Here is a 12872-nt window from a genome sequence, read left to right on the forward strand (position 1 = left end):
GGGGGGCCAGCCAGCCTGCCCCGGCCCTGGCAGGCCCCCAGCCGGCTGGAGCTCACCCAGCACGGAGGGGCTGCACCAGGCTGCTTCCGAAAGCAAAGAAGAAAAAGTTGAAGACACTCGAGAATGCCTCTTTTAGAGTACACAGGGCTGCAGAAAACCTTTTCCTCCCCTGCTCCGCACCGCCCAGCTGTTGACTCATCTTTGCAGAAGGTGCCCTTGCTAATTTTCTAAAAATCATACCCCTGTTTGCCAAGAAAAAGTCCGTTTACGGAAGGGCTGTCTGAATCCCCAAAACCACAGGGTACAACGAGCGCCGGAACAAATGAAGCCTTCGGGATGAAAAAAAAAATCAACATCGCCTAGCAGCAGGCACTCAGCAGTAAACAAGACCCAAGAGTCCCTAATATTAGTGTTACCAAGATCTGGTCACAACCTGGAAAAGGGAAGAGGATGGAGAGATTTCTCAGGTTCCTCACCATAACGTCTTCTGCATTTTTTTAACAGTCAGAGGGGGCATCTGTTTTCATTCAGTCTTAGATCAACCACTGAGTTTGCAAAACATGTGATTTCTTTAGTTAATCAAATGGAAGCGGAACACTGCCATTTTTATCAGCAAGCGGGCAGCAAATCTAAGTAAAAAAAATACCAAAAATGCCCTCCTAGTATGCCTGCCAAATAATTTTCCATCACATTTTAAAATACCAATATTTTGGTATAATACACTCCTAGAGTGAGCTGATTTCTAAGAGAGCAAAGCTCTTGCCGGGGAGTTTTGTGATCAAGGCAGTTTCTGATACGAGCCCCGCTGGCCCACGGGAAGCAATTTCACAGCTCTGGAGATCAATTTCACAGTATCACGAAACTGGAAATGACGACGACTTGCAAGGCTCTTCCACCCACCTGGCTGAACGGGCTCCTGCCAAAACCCATGTGCAGGCAGCAGGGCAGGGGACGGCAGAGGGGAGGCAGCGGGGCGGCTGGCCAGCACGGATCCTACACAGCTAGGGAACTGTGCTGCCACCTCCCAAATCTGTGCTCCTTCCCATGAGGCCAGTCTGAAGCAACACTGGGGTGGCTGCAAGCCCCAGACAGAAGGGGCTCAAATCCCATCCCAACCTATGGGGGATGTTGACCTCCCCAGGCTCCACTTGGACATCTACCTGTGGTGACATTATTGTCTGCATGCTGTTCTCCAGCTTTGAGGCCAACAATATGCCACGACGTGCCTTCATATGATGGAACTCTCCTCCCACCCCCAGCCTGGATGATGCTGCCTGCCAGGGCAGGGCCATGGGGTGGCATTGCCCGGGACCTGCCTGCTCACACAGGACAGGGTCAGGCTAGCTTGCAAGGGCAGAGGTAGCCACCTAAACATGAGGTGGGGAAAGGACGGTTGTCTCATTCACAGTTATTCATTAAAATTACACTCTGTGCAAACCCCTTAGGGCAGGGTTTTACTGAGATGCAATCTGTTCTCATTACACCTTATGAATTTTATTCCTAATCGACATGGGACTTTTGCAGTGCCGTAAAACTGAGAAATATAATCCTGGGTACTAGAAATTTAAAATGAATGTTCTAGACTGAAAGCCTCCACTATCTGTTATTATCATCTATAGCACCTGCAAGTCCTGTACTTGCTGGTTTTTGCTTCAGGCATGGCTGTATGGTCTTCTATGAGACTCCCATCAGGGACTTCAAACTCAAGATAAAAGATGGTGGCACCATCTATACTCCCAAACAGTGATGGTCACTGGCACCCAGGGAGCGGGAATGACAGGTCTCCTCCCTGCCTTGCTGTGCAAAGTGGAGAGGCGGGAGAGATGCTCAGGTGCAAGCGGAGAGAGCCTGAGCAGCAGGGAAGGGATGGTTTCCATTCCCACCCCAGCTTGCCAAGTCAGCATGTCAGTCACTCAGCTGCCGTCTTTTGAAGAATAAATGTCCCAGAGACTCCCGAGTGTCAATGATGTGCACAGTATTTATCCAAAGAGACATTACCACCATGCAGGGAAATTCTGATTTGATTAATCTACAATCCTTTGATCTAATTCTACTCATAAAATGCTATTGCTAGTGGAAAAAGCAATTATTAACATTTCATAGCACTCTGTTTAAATTTTCATAGGGATTTCTTTTTCTGTTGGAAAATGCATTGACTTCTTCAGCTAATGGGATTCTGCATTGTTCCTTGCTATATTTCCAAAGACTAGGAAGCAGTTTAACAGAAATTTAATGCTTCAAAAGCCAGCCCAAAGAAACAAAAACCAAGGCAAGAGCCTCAGTAAGGTATTGACTAGGGAACAGGTCCATTAAGGGCTCAACGAACCTAGTTATATGCTTGTAACAGAGAGCAAAGCACCAGCCCCAGTGCTCCTGTGGCTGCCTGTCCTTCCCATGTCCTCACCAGAGGGTAAGCAATGGGGCAGAGCTGCCCTTCCAGCTTCCCCAGAAGAACAACTCAGCAGTCATGAGGGCAGAATGAAGAGCCTCCATTGCAGGGCAATGACTTTCCCTTCCTCCCAGACGTGAGGGTCCAAACACAACTTCAGAGCCAGAGGGCTGCTCCAGGCTCGGCACTACCTCTGCCGAGGCTGAATTCTTTGGCTCCGGTCCAGCACTTACATAGTAGTCAAATAAAACAAGAAACAACAAGAGTTAGCTGGTCTTGCGGTGCTCGTTTGAAAGCTCCTGTGCTTGAAGTTGTGCACGGTGGAGCAAAGAAGTAGTCCTCATTGCATACTTTTAAAACTACCGTCTCCTCATTTGGTGACTGCCTTGACACTTACTGTTTATTTTCAAAAATGCGTCATTCAAATGAGGAAACCCCTTTGGCTGTCAACCTTTTAGACAAAAAGTACTACAGAAGCCTAAGCTGTTATATAAGAGAGCTAATTAATATTTCAGTCTGTCTACAGACTGTTTCTGGAATAGTTAAGAGCAACAGTGAACTTCATGCTAATGCATCTCATAAAAGCACTTCAAGATGAAAGCTTCCCCATGCATTTTACAAAGGCCGCAGGGGAGCTCCAGCACACACCTGAAATCACTGCCTGTCACAACAGCACAGCCCATGAGATGGAAACCCAACCCCACATTCCCATGTCGCGATTGTTCCACGCAGAAATGGAGATTCCTTCATGAAACCACTGCTGGAATGAATGATTTTAAACATGAATCAGAAATGTCTGAACTTACATCTATAGTGTAATACCTATGTGTCACAGCCAGACATCTAACACGACAAACAGTGATTTGATGGATACTGAAATTTTCTGAAAGATCAGGAAGTTTCACTTAAAGTTTTATTAATAAAGCACAGCACTACTGACACCTGCATAGTGCTTATTAGTATAATTGACAAAGTCAACTCAAGGATGTGTACTCTTCTCTGTATGCATTCATAGGCAGAACTGCGACACTTGATTTTCTGTTCATTGATTTTTATGTCTCTCTTCAACCTTTTCTCCCTAAAATTGCACTTGGTGTGAGAGAGAGGGAGAGAAGCAGGGCTACCCATGCATACCACAGTATCACAGGCAGTACTTGAGATCCACTTCCATTTCACTGAGAGTGGGGTGCCTTAATCAGCTGGAGAGAACAGTGCGGTGTACTTCAGAAATGCTAAAATATATCTGATAACGAACTACGCACTTATGACCAACTTTTCTGAGCACAACAACAGTGTGCGTTTCTACACAACACCTTGGCCTTAGAGGATTACTCATGTAGGCATGAGGCAATGCTATAGGCAGTGGGGTAGTTGAGGGTAACTTGAGATGAACAGCACTTTCCCACTTGTATTCATATATAACAGGACCGCTTCCGCATGTCTTACAATGCACCCTCCTAATTAACCGTGAGATAGGTCCATGATGTCCTACATGGCAGTGGAGTTCTTCGGACTTGGATTGAACCTGCAGTTCTCACACAGTAATCAGCCACCTGATCTTCCTGCCGTGACCCATTTCCCTTTTATTGTTAGTCGCACTTATCTTGTTATATCGAGTCTAAAATTAAATGGCAACTTGATGGCTTCTCTTCATTTGAAAGCACTGGTGCTATGAGAACAACACAGCTTCCTAATCACTGGAGGAGCACAGTTGTTATTAACATTAGTGACATGTAATTAGAAGAAGCCGGAAACTCTTGTTTTCAAGTCACAGAAGAAAAAAAAATCAGGCATCTGCTTTTAACTTGTTGATGTCTGGATTCCCTTCTATAATCCTGCAGGTAGAAGAATAGTTCAGTTTCCTGGATTGTAGCCAAAACTCCAATATCCTATATATGCAATATATCCTATATATGCAATATATCCTATATTGGATGCTGGAATCCTATCCACATATCCTATGCTATCCTATCCACACATCCCGTGCCTGCCTTTACAGACGCCTGCACAGCAGCTCATGTGTTAACAGCAGGCAATTCCTCCATTCTTAAATTTAGGAAGACAAAAAGGTCGTATGTGGGGACCCTTAAGCTGTGTTTATGACAAGGGTTTCACTTACTTCATGTGTTTTGAATGCTATCTCTGGGACCCAGACTTTTAAAAGCAGAAGTTCATTGCCTGCTGTTTAGGAAAAATGTTTTATGTTTGAATGCAGGCGTTTGTTTGAGAGCTGAGCTGGGGTTACTACAGGCTGCAAACTCATTAATACAGGGTATGAAACAGCAGGGTCTCCAGAGCAGTCAGAAATGCTTCTCTCTGGCTCAGTGGCACTTCGACCGCCTTCCTGCGGCCATGCCGGGGCACCGAGGCTGTGTAGATTGTCTGGGGCTGCCAGGAATCGGACTGGGGCAAAAGCAAAATAGTTTCTGCGAGATTCTGAGACAGCCAGGAAGCAGGATGGAAGCAGCTAATAGCTGCACAGCATTACAACAGAGGTTCGTTTAACTGGAAAGCCCAATACTGATGTCTTCTGGAGGCAAGTCAGCTGCTCTGTCAACTGTCTGATAGTGAGTTTTAAAAATCATAGAATCATATAACAGTTTGGGTTGGAAGGAACCTTTAAAGGTCATCTAGTCCAACCTCCCCTGCAATGAGCAGGGACATCTTCAACTAGATCAGGTTGCTCAGAATCCTGTCCAACCTGACCTTGAATGTCTCCAGGGATGGGGCATCCACAACTTCTCTGGGCAACCTGTGCCAGTGTTTCACCACTATCATTGTAAAAAATTTCTTCTTATATCTAGTCTAAATATTCCCTGGTTTAGTTTAAAGCCACTACCCCTTGTCCTATCGTAACAGGCCCTGCTAAAAAGTTTGTCCTTATCTTTTTCATAGGCCACTTTTATGTACCGAAAGACCTCAGTAAGGTCTCCCCGGAGCCTTCTGTTCTCCAGGCTGAACAACCCCAGCTCTCTCAGCCTGTCTTCATGGGAAAGGTGCTCCAGCCCTCTGATCCTCTTTGTGGCCCTTCTCTGGACTTGCTTCAACAGGTCCATGTCTTTCCTGTGCTGAGGGCTCCAGAGCTGGATGCAGGACTCCAGGTAGGTCTCACCAGAGTGGAGTAGAGGGGCAGAATCACCTCCCTCGACCTGCTGGCCACGTTTCTTTTGATGTAGCCCAGGATATGGTTGGCGTTCTCGGCTGAAAGGGCACTTTGTCAGCTCACATCCAGCTTTTCATCTACCAGTACCCCCAAGTCCTTCTCAGCAGGGCTGCTGTCAATCCCTTCATCCAAAAATTAGTTCTGCTAAGCAAGGCTTCCTCTTACGCATGAAAGACAGGCTTATAGACACCCATGATAAACTTCAAATCAGGAGAAGAGGCTTCTGAATAGTACATTATATGCTTTTCCTCTGTTATAGTGTCCCCATTGCAGCATCAGAGGATTATCCATTTGCGTTTTAAGATCCACGTGTTTCGTGAATAGCACTGGTATAAAAAGTACCTCCTGATTACAAAAGCATTAGTGGCCTGGCCAAACCACAGAAGGTAGCTCTAATACAAGCAGAGGATTAGAAATAATATGCAGGCTCAAAACAACAACAGTAGTGTGTTTATGGGCACAAAGGATGGTACGGAGAAAAAAGAGGTAACTGCCACCCAGGCAAACTTAGAGAAATAAGGACACATGCAAAAAGCCAAGAAGATGAGGGTCATGGCAAGACAGCTGAAGTGATTCCTCTCATCAGTCCTCCGGTAGAGGTGCTCAGGGATGTCAAATCAACAAAATGAACAGATTTGAAAAAGGCTCCTCCAAGATTCGCTACCAAGAGATCATAAAGGAGCTCAGCTATCAGGGATAAAAAGGAAAAGGCCACTTGTGGCTTAATGGCTGCTTAAAGATAGGAAACAAAAGTAGCAATATATATTCCATGTTCACAATGGTGTGAGGTTCCCAGTGGATTCCCACAGAGATTAGCACTGGAACCTGTTTTGTCCACTATCCATACACCATTTTTAGAAAGGGATTGAGTAGTGAGGTGGCAAAATGTAATGACAATACCAAATTAGTGTGCAAGTCAAAACAGAAACTGGTTGGAAACACTGAAGGTTCTTACAGTATTGATTGAGAAGGCATTAAAACTGTAGCTTTCGGGCGCTGATAAATGTATCAGAGAAAAAAAACAACACCCTAAAGCGCACAGTGATGGGATTTCATGGAACTGTTATCACTGAGGAAACATTTTGGATAGGTTTATGAAAATACAATACAAGTGCTTAGTAGGGGAAAAAAAAGCAAAGAGGATTTAAAAACTTTATAGAAAAACAGTTGAGAGCAAACCAACAAACATTGTTATTCTATTATAAAGGTCTGCCCACCACTTGGCAGTGCTGGGGTCTTCTCGCAGCAGATGAAGTTGGGAACAGTAAGTGATATGATCATGGGGCAGGTTCAAAACGAATGAACATAAATATTTCTTCGTATTTGCATAGTTGACCCCTGGAAGTCATTGTTAGAGGATGCTGTGGCTGCCAGAAGTTAGAAGAGTTCAAAAAAAGATTAGGTGAATTCCTGAAAGAAAAATCTAGCAAGAGCCATTAAGCACAAAATTCCAGCTTGTGCCTCAGGACCTCCCTGAACCACATGAATGCAGGTAGGATATATAAAACATATACAGCATCACTACATGCTTATCTCAGTGTTACATTTTTTCCCAAAGTAGTTGTGACTGCCTGCTGGCCAACGCCTGATAGTGGGTTGGATGGGGCTGTGGTCTGACCTGGAGTGGCTGAAAGGTATTCCTACATGAGCTAACCAGCCTGCACCCACCCTGTGGACTATATAAAAGTGGGATCCTAACAGCATTGCTAGTGCATAAACACATCAAAATAACCGCTCCTGTGGTCTGTGGCCGGAGCCTGCAGAATAGCCAGTATTTCCCTGGGCACAACCTCTCCATCCTTCCTGGCACATTTGCTGGTGAAGTGTAAGCTGGTGGTCTGTTGGCTGCGACGACGGGCTCAGAGGATGTGACCTTCCTGTCCCTTCTGCTCTTCCAGGGGGTTAGAAAGGACCAGGCTCTCCCGGTCAGTGGGTAAAGTCATTGCAAGGCGTTGGTTGTTTTGTCCACTGCCTAGCTGCTAATTTAGGCGTTATGGCCTCACTCCTGTTCAGTTTTAAACATCACTTTTTTTCTCAGGCAAACCACACCAGCATATGAATATAGATTCCACTGGCCTTAGCTGAACTCTTCCCAAGCCAAGAATAGTCAGCATCCCACAGTGTGAATTCCCTAAAGACAGTGGTTCTCAACACTAAATTAAAAAAAAAAAAAGGCTGGATAATAAATAGAGGTCAAAATAGAAGTCAAAAGAGAGGAAGACACTTCAGGTGGCAGAACGCCTCTGCTAAAGCATGCAGAGAGTATTATGACAGGAATGAGCTAAAAGTAGTTTCCATACCCTTAGTGCAACTCCATCTGCTAAACCTATACCCAAGTTTCAAAAACTGAACTCACAGGAAACACGTAAATATATTTAAGCAGTGGTGGGCTAACACACCTCCTCATCTCCCAGTCTCACTAACAAAGTGTTTGGATAACGCAGTGATAACATACGAAAGTGTTTAGATAAACTTAGTTTCTTATGTTATCCAAATACATTGTAAATTCCTGCATAGCCCTACTGCTGTTGTCACTCTGAACCACAGGCAAACATTCCTGCCTCAGCTGAAGATTCATGCCTTCGCAGACTTCATGTGAGGGCTTCACTATTTATTTTCTTTTCAACAGGACTCCAGTACCATGGTGATGAAATGGGCAAGAGAGAAAATATTCAGGTTTTGATCTGGTTTTGAGAGAGGGTTTTTTTCATCTCTCTGTGCTAGAGAGACAATGCCAAAGTTAGATTTTCTAAAAATTTAAAAAAAAAAAAAAAAAAGACAGAACAGAATAGCTCTTGGCAACACTGTTTCAAACACAACAGCATGGGACTGGTGCATGGGAACATCAAATTCTCCAGGCTCCCTGAAATCAATGAATATTCATTGCATGATTTCAGGCCCTGGTCCAGTGAGGCAGACTGACACAATGGCACAGGACTACCTGGCAGTGACTTGCTGTAAGACTTCAGGGAAGTTGTCTCTAGACCTGGATCAATTTCCTGACTGGTAACAGCTATCTTTGTCTCGCTTAACTACTTTGGTACCTATATGTAAAGAAAAAAGGAAGTGCAATTGTGTAGGCAGTTTAATTTTCCTTACGAGCAACTTCAGTCCACTGGAGGCAGGTTAAAGTCTACTCTAACTGCATGAACCAAGGAGAAAATAAACACCCTTCAAAATGGTCCTACACCTGTAGTGGGTTCCTTCAGTTGAGACATTGCCTAAACTTGCAGAATGCCACAGATTTCCCAATATATTATTAAATGCATGCTATTGGATCTTATAAATACTGTGTAACAAGGATGAAGTGTTTGTACACGCGGCTCTACAGAGCAACACACACTCACTGATAAGCTGGGTCTTGACTCTAGCTCTGGACTGCAGCCTCGCACGCAAGGAAGTACTCTGCAGCATGCATATAAAGCAGTTTGTTTGCTAACAGTTAAAATATCTCTTTTTTTTATACAGTCCCCAAGCCATCACCTCCAAGACAGCCACTAAGTACCGCAAAGCCATTCCTTGCTGGTTACTCTTCCTTGAGACCCAGGAAAGCTGGGGTTTTGGCTGACACATGGTGGGAGTTAGGGCTACATGGGGTGGCAAGTGTTCCCAGGAGGGATGCTCTCTCCAGTGACCCTTTCTACCCCCTCCTCACCCATCTCCCTGACACAGCAAACTGAATCAAGCCCTGTGGCAGCCAGCACCCCTGGTACAGTGCAGGACCATCTGGCGTGACACATGGCAGTCCTGTGCTGTTGCTGCAAGGGTGAGTGAGGGCACTGAATCCAGCACGGAGCTGAAGTCTGTCCCCATGGCATCTGGGTATGTGCTTGCCCGTGCCCTGGAGAACAGAGTACACGTAACATTTTCTTCCCTCCCTCAGATTACCAGCTTGGGCATCCCAGAACCGGAGAAAGGGCCCTGCACGGAAAGTAATACAGATGAGCAGTGAACTTGGTCACTAGCCCAGCTTTAAGACTGACCCACCGTGTCACTACAAGTGCAAACAACACACTTAGCATGCTTAGCTGGCTGAGTAATTTCAGCCATACTGGTGCTTAAATAGCAACCTCACAAATAAAGAAGCCAAGGGAAAAATGGGACATGCATGTATCACTTCTCTCTCACCCAAAGCTAAAATTTAGCATCATCTACATCAATTGCTTTGTACAGTACATTATTTGCTCTGTATGTCTGAAAAAGAATGCATGATGCCCACAGCCTTTAATCACAAATTATTATTTTTTCACATCAGAAGATTTAGGACTATCAAACACATTTTTTTTTTCTCCTAAAAAAAACACCCCACAATAATCCCTGTCAGACCCTCCACAATAAACCAGCAGTGGAACAGTTTACCACATAAACAGATATTCATGAATTGGATAAGTCCCTGACGATGATTTTCTGTCTCCCAGCAATCAACTGCTCTGTGCACAACTTAAGCTTTGCATTTCCAGACTCCGTATTTCTTTCTTGCACTTTTTTTTTCACTCACAGTTTGCACTGCATGGTATAGACACTACAGAGCTGATGTATCTAACTGGATAAAGTTATTTTGGCCCACAAGCTGCAGGTGGTTGTTTTTTTTTTTTACAGAGTGGAAACCTGCCAAATACCAGGAGCGATGCAGAGGAAAGGGTTTCCCATAGCTCCCTTTGCCAGCCACCACGCTGCTTCTCCTGAGAAAGAGCAGGCAGCCTGCTCCTCCCTCCCCGCAGCCCGCCTTTGGAAAATGCTTCCAGTGAGCAGCACGGATCAGAATGAGCCTGGAACCTGCAGCAATGCAGATGGGGTGAATTATTCTCCAGCAGATGTTCCCTCCTTCATCCCTCCACCCCGCATATAATTTGTACTGCCTTGGAGCATACGCTCTTTCTCCACCTCTCCCCTTTCTAGCTCCATACGCTTATACATCCCCTTGCACATCCTCTCCCCTGCTCCAGCAACCACTTACCAAGACTTCTTTTCCTCTGGTGATTTCCCCTCTGTTCAAAATAGGCAGACCAAAAGAACTCGTTGATAAGGTTCATACCAGCCGTGAATTTCTTTTTTACTCTCTTGATTCCAGCGTGATGTTCCTCTCCTCTCTGTTTATCCTGGCATCCTATCAAGTCCCTCCACCAGGCTTCCTCCCTGTCCCACCTTCTGAATACACAGCTCTCTTTCAAATCAACTCCACGGTGTTCCTCATTTGTTGTTGTCTACTTAAGGTGTTGCTCCATGTTTATGGAATGTAGTTTTACTGGAAAAATTCCTTGGCCAAAACCTTCAAAAGGAACTACTCATCTTGGGTCAATTTTCCATGACACTTGCAAAGCTCTGACTTTCTGGGAGCGTTGGTTTCCTTAGTCTAAACATAAGGCTGCTTTGAAGTATCTCAAGTTGGGCAACTAAAAATTGCAAAACTGAAATTGCACCTGACCTTTGAAAAAGGTTGGTCCTGTTTATGTTTGCCGATTTTTTTTATCTCTCATTCAATTAGATGTTGACAGTGCTGTTCTCAGCCATAAGGACATGAAATGAAGGCAAAACTGTGTCCTGAAAAAAAGAGTTTCCAGACCACGCTGCTGTGGAAGTCTTTTACTCCAAACCAAAATTCATTGATTACCGTGTAAGTTCTCAGGATTTGAACTTGTGTAGCTGAGATCAGAATTGATTTTAAAGTACTTTGTATGTACTCTGTACTTGGATTGCAAAAGAATGAACCTGAGATGCATGTATTTCAGTCTTTATTTTTCCTCCTTTTATGTCCTGGGGAACCTATGACAAAGAATATACTCACTGGTTCATAGTATGTTACCAAGCATAGTAAGTTTGATGATAAATTAAAACCAAATGGAGTTCTTAACGTTTTGCTTTCAAACCACTAGTAAACCTGTATTACTTTAATAATAAACTTTGTTCCCATTTTGCTCAGACTAGTGAAAGTTCATGTGACAGGGAGGCAACTCTGGCCGTGACACCTGTGAATGGTTTGAAAATAACTTTTTAAAATAGCAGATGTGATGTGAGTGTCTCCAGAAGATTACAACCGGGAAACAGACTCTCTGTCTCACCAGCTTAGGTGTAGCTCGGCTAGGAAGTGCAGAGTCACATCGTAAACCTCCCTCTTACTTTGTTCCTAATTGGCAGCCTTGTTAACAACATCAGCGAAGAACTATTTACTGAAACCTGGAAGCTAAGAAGTCATACCATAAACTTGTCACGTCCTTATACTCTTTCCTAAGTATCCACTAGCAGCTGTGGTGAAAAACAGGATACCTGAGGCTGACGGACTTTTGCTCTGACTACAGACACTGTACCAAGTACAACAAATATTCACACATCAGGTAACTAACTAGTAGTTTGGAAAGTGAACCTTAAAACACACTTTAAAGCATGCAGTATGAAATCTGCATGGCTGCTGCTTTTGTTGCTTAAGCTTAACCAGCCTGGGATCACAAATAAAATCACACAGCTTTTATTATGATAAATTTGGTATGTCTTCTAAAGACATGTAATTCACAATCTGCCTCCCCAGAAAAATCTGGAAATGGAAAAGTACATTTATGTGAGGTTCAGCTACGCTGACTGGCTGCTATCAGAACATGTAACTTTTAAGTTCATGTTCAAGTGCCACTGAAGTCACAGGCGCCTTGTCAGCTTGATCTCCTGCTTTGCTTACTTGAGCAGGTACCTTAAAATGAAGCCAGAGATGCTAGAAGCAGCAATCTCTAAAATTTAACTTCTGCAATGCTAGTGGCTCACTGATTGCCATATCAAATGCACTCAGGTGGCAGCTGAAGAGATGGCTTTTCCCCCACCTGTCGCTGATGCAGTCAGGTCTTTGGTGCTGTCACTTGGCTAGGATTATGGAAAGAAATAAGCACCACTGGAGGGCAGTTCATTCCCCTTGTCTCACACACCTATTTCAGGATGACAGGAGCTGCTTTCAGAGGTATCTATTTCTGTCTTGACTGCAGAAGACCTCGTGTGACTAGCTCAATCCTTTTAGAAGGCATCCCCACTAGACTCACTGCTTTCAAGTCAGGGCAGATGCTTTTCACGCTGTATGTTATTTATAACATGAATCAAGACTGTGTGGATAGGGCATAACATAATGCCTGTACTCTGAGGACTAAAGGAAACCTAAGTGGAAAAGGAATGAAGATTTGTTTTCTCAAGTATTTCTGTCAGTCAGTACAGCTTAGCTGACTTGGCTGCTACATTCCCATTTTGGGATCCAGCCTTGATCTGGAGATCAAGTTGAAACTGTGCTTCAACAGGGCTGACAGGTACGTCAGGGGCTGTGCTGCATACCTCAGGCATGCCAGGGAA

The sequence above is a fragment of the Charadrius vociferus genome, unplaced genomic scaffold, assembly GCF_000708025.1.
Source record: "Charadrius vociferus isolate BGI_N301 unplaced genomic scaffold, ASM70802v2 scaffold16, whole genome shotgun sequence".
Lineage (NCBI taxonomy): Eukaryota > Metazoa > Chordata > Aves > Charadriiformes > Charadriidae > Charadrius > Charadrius vociferus.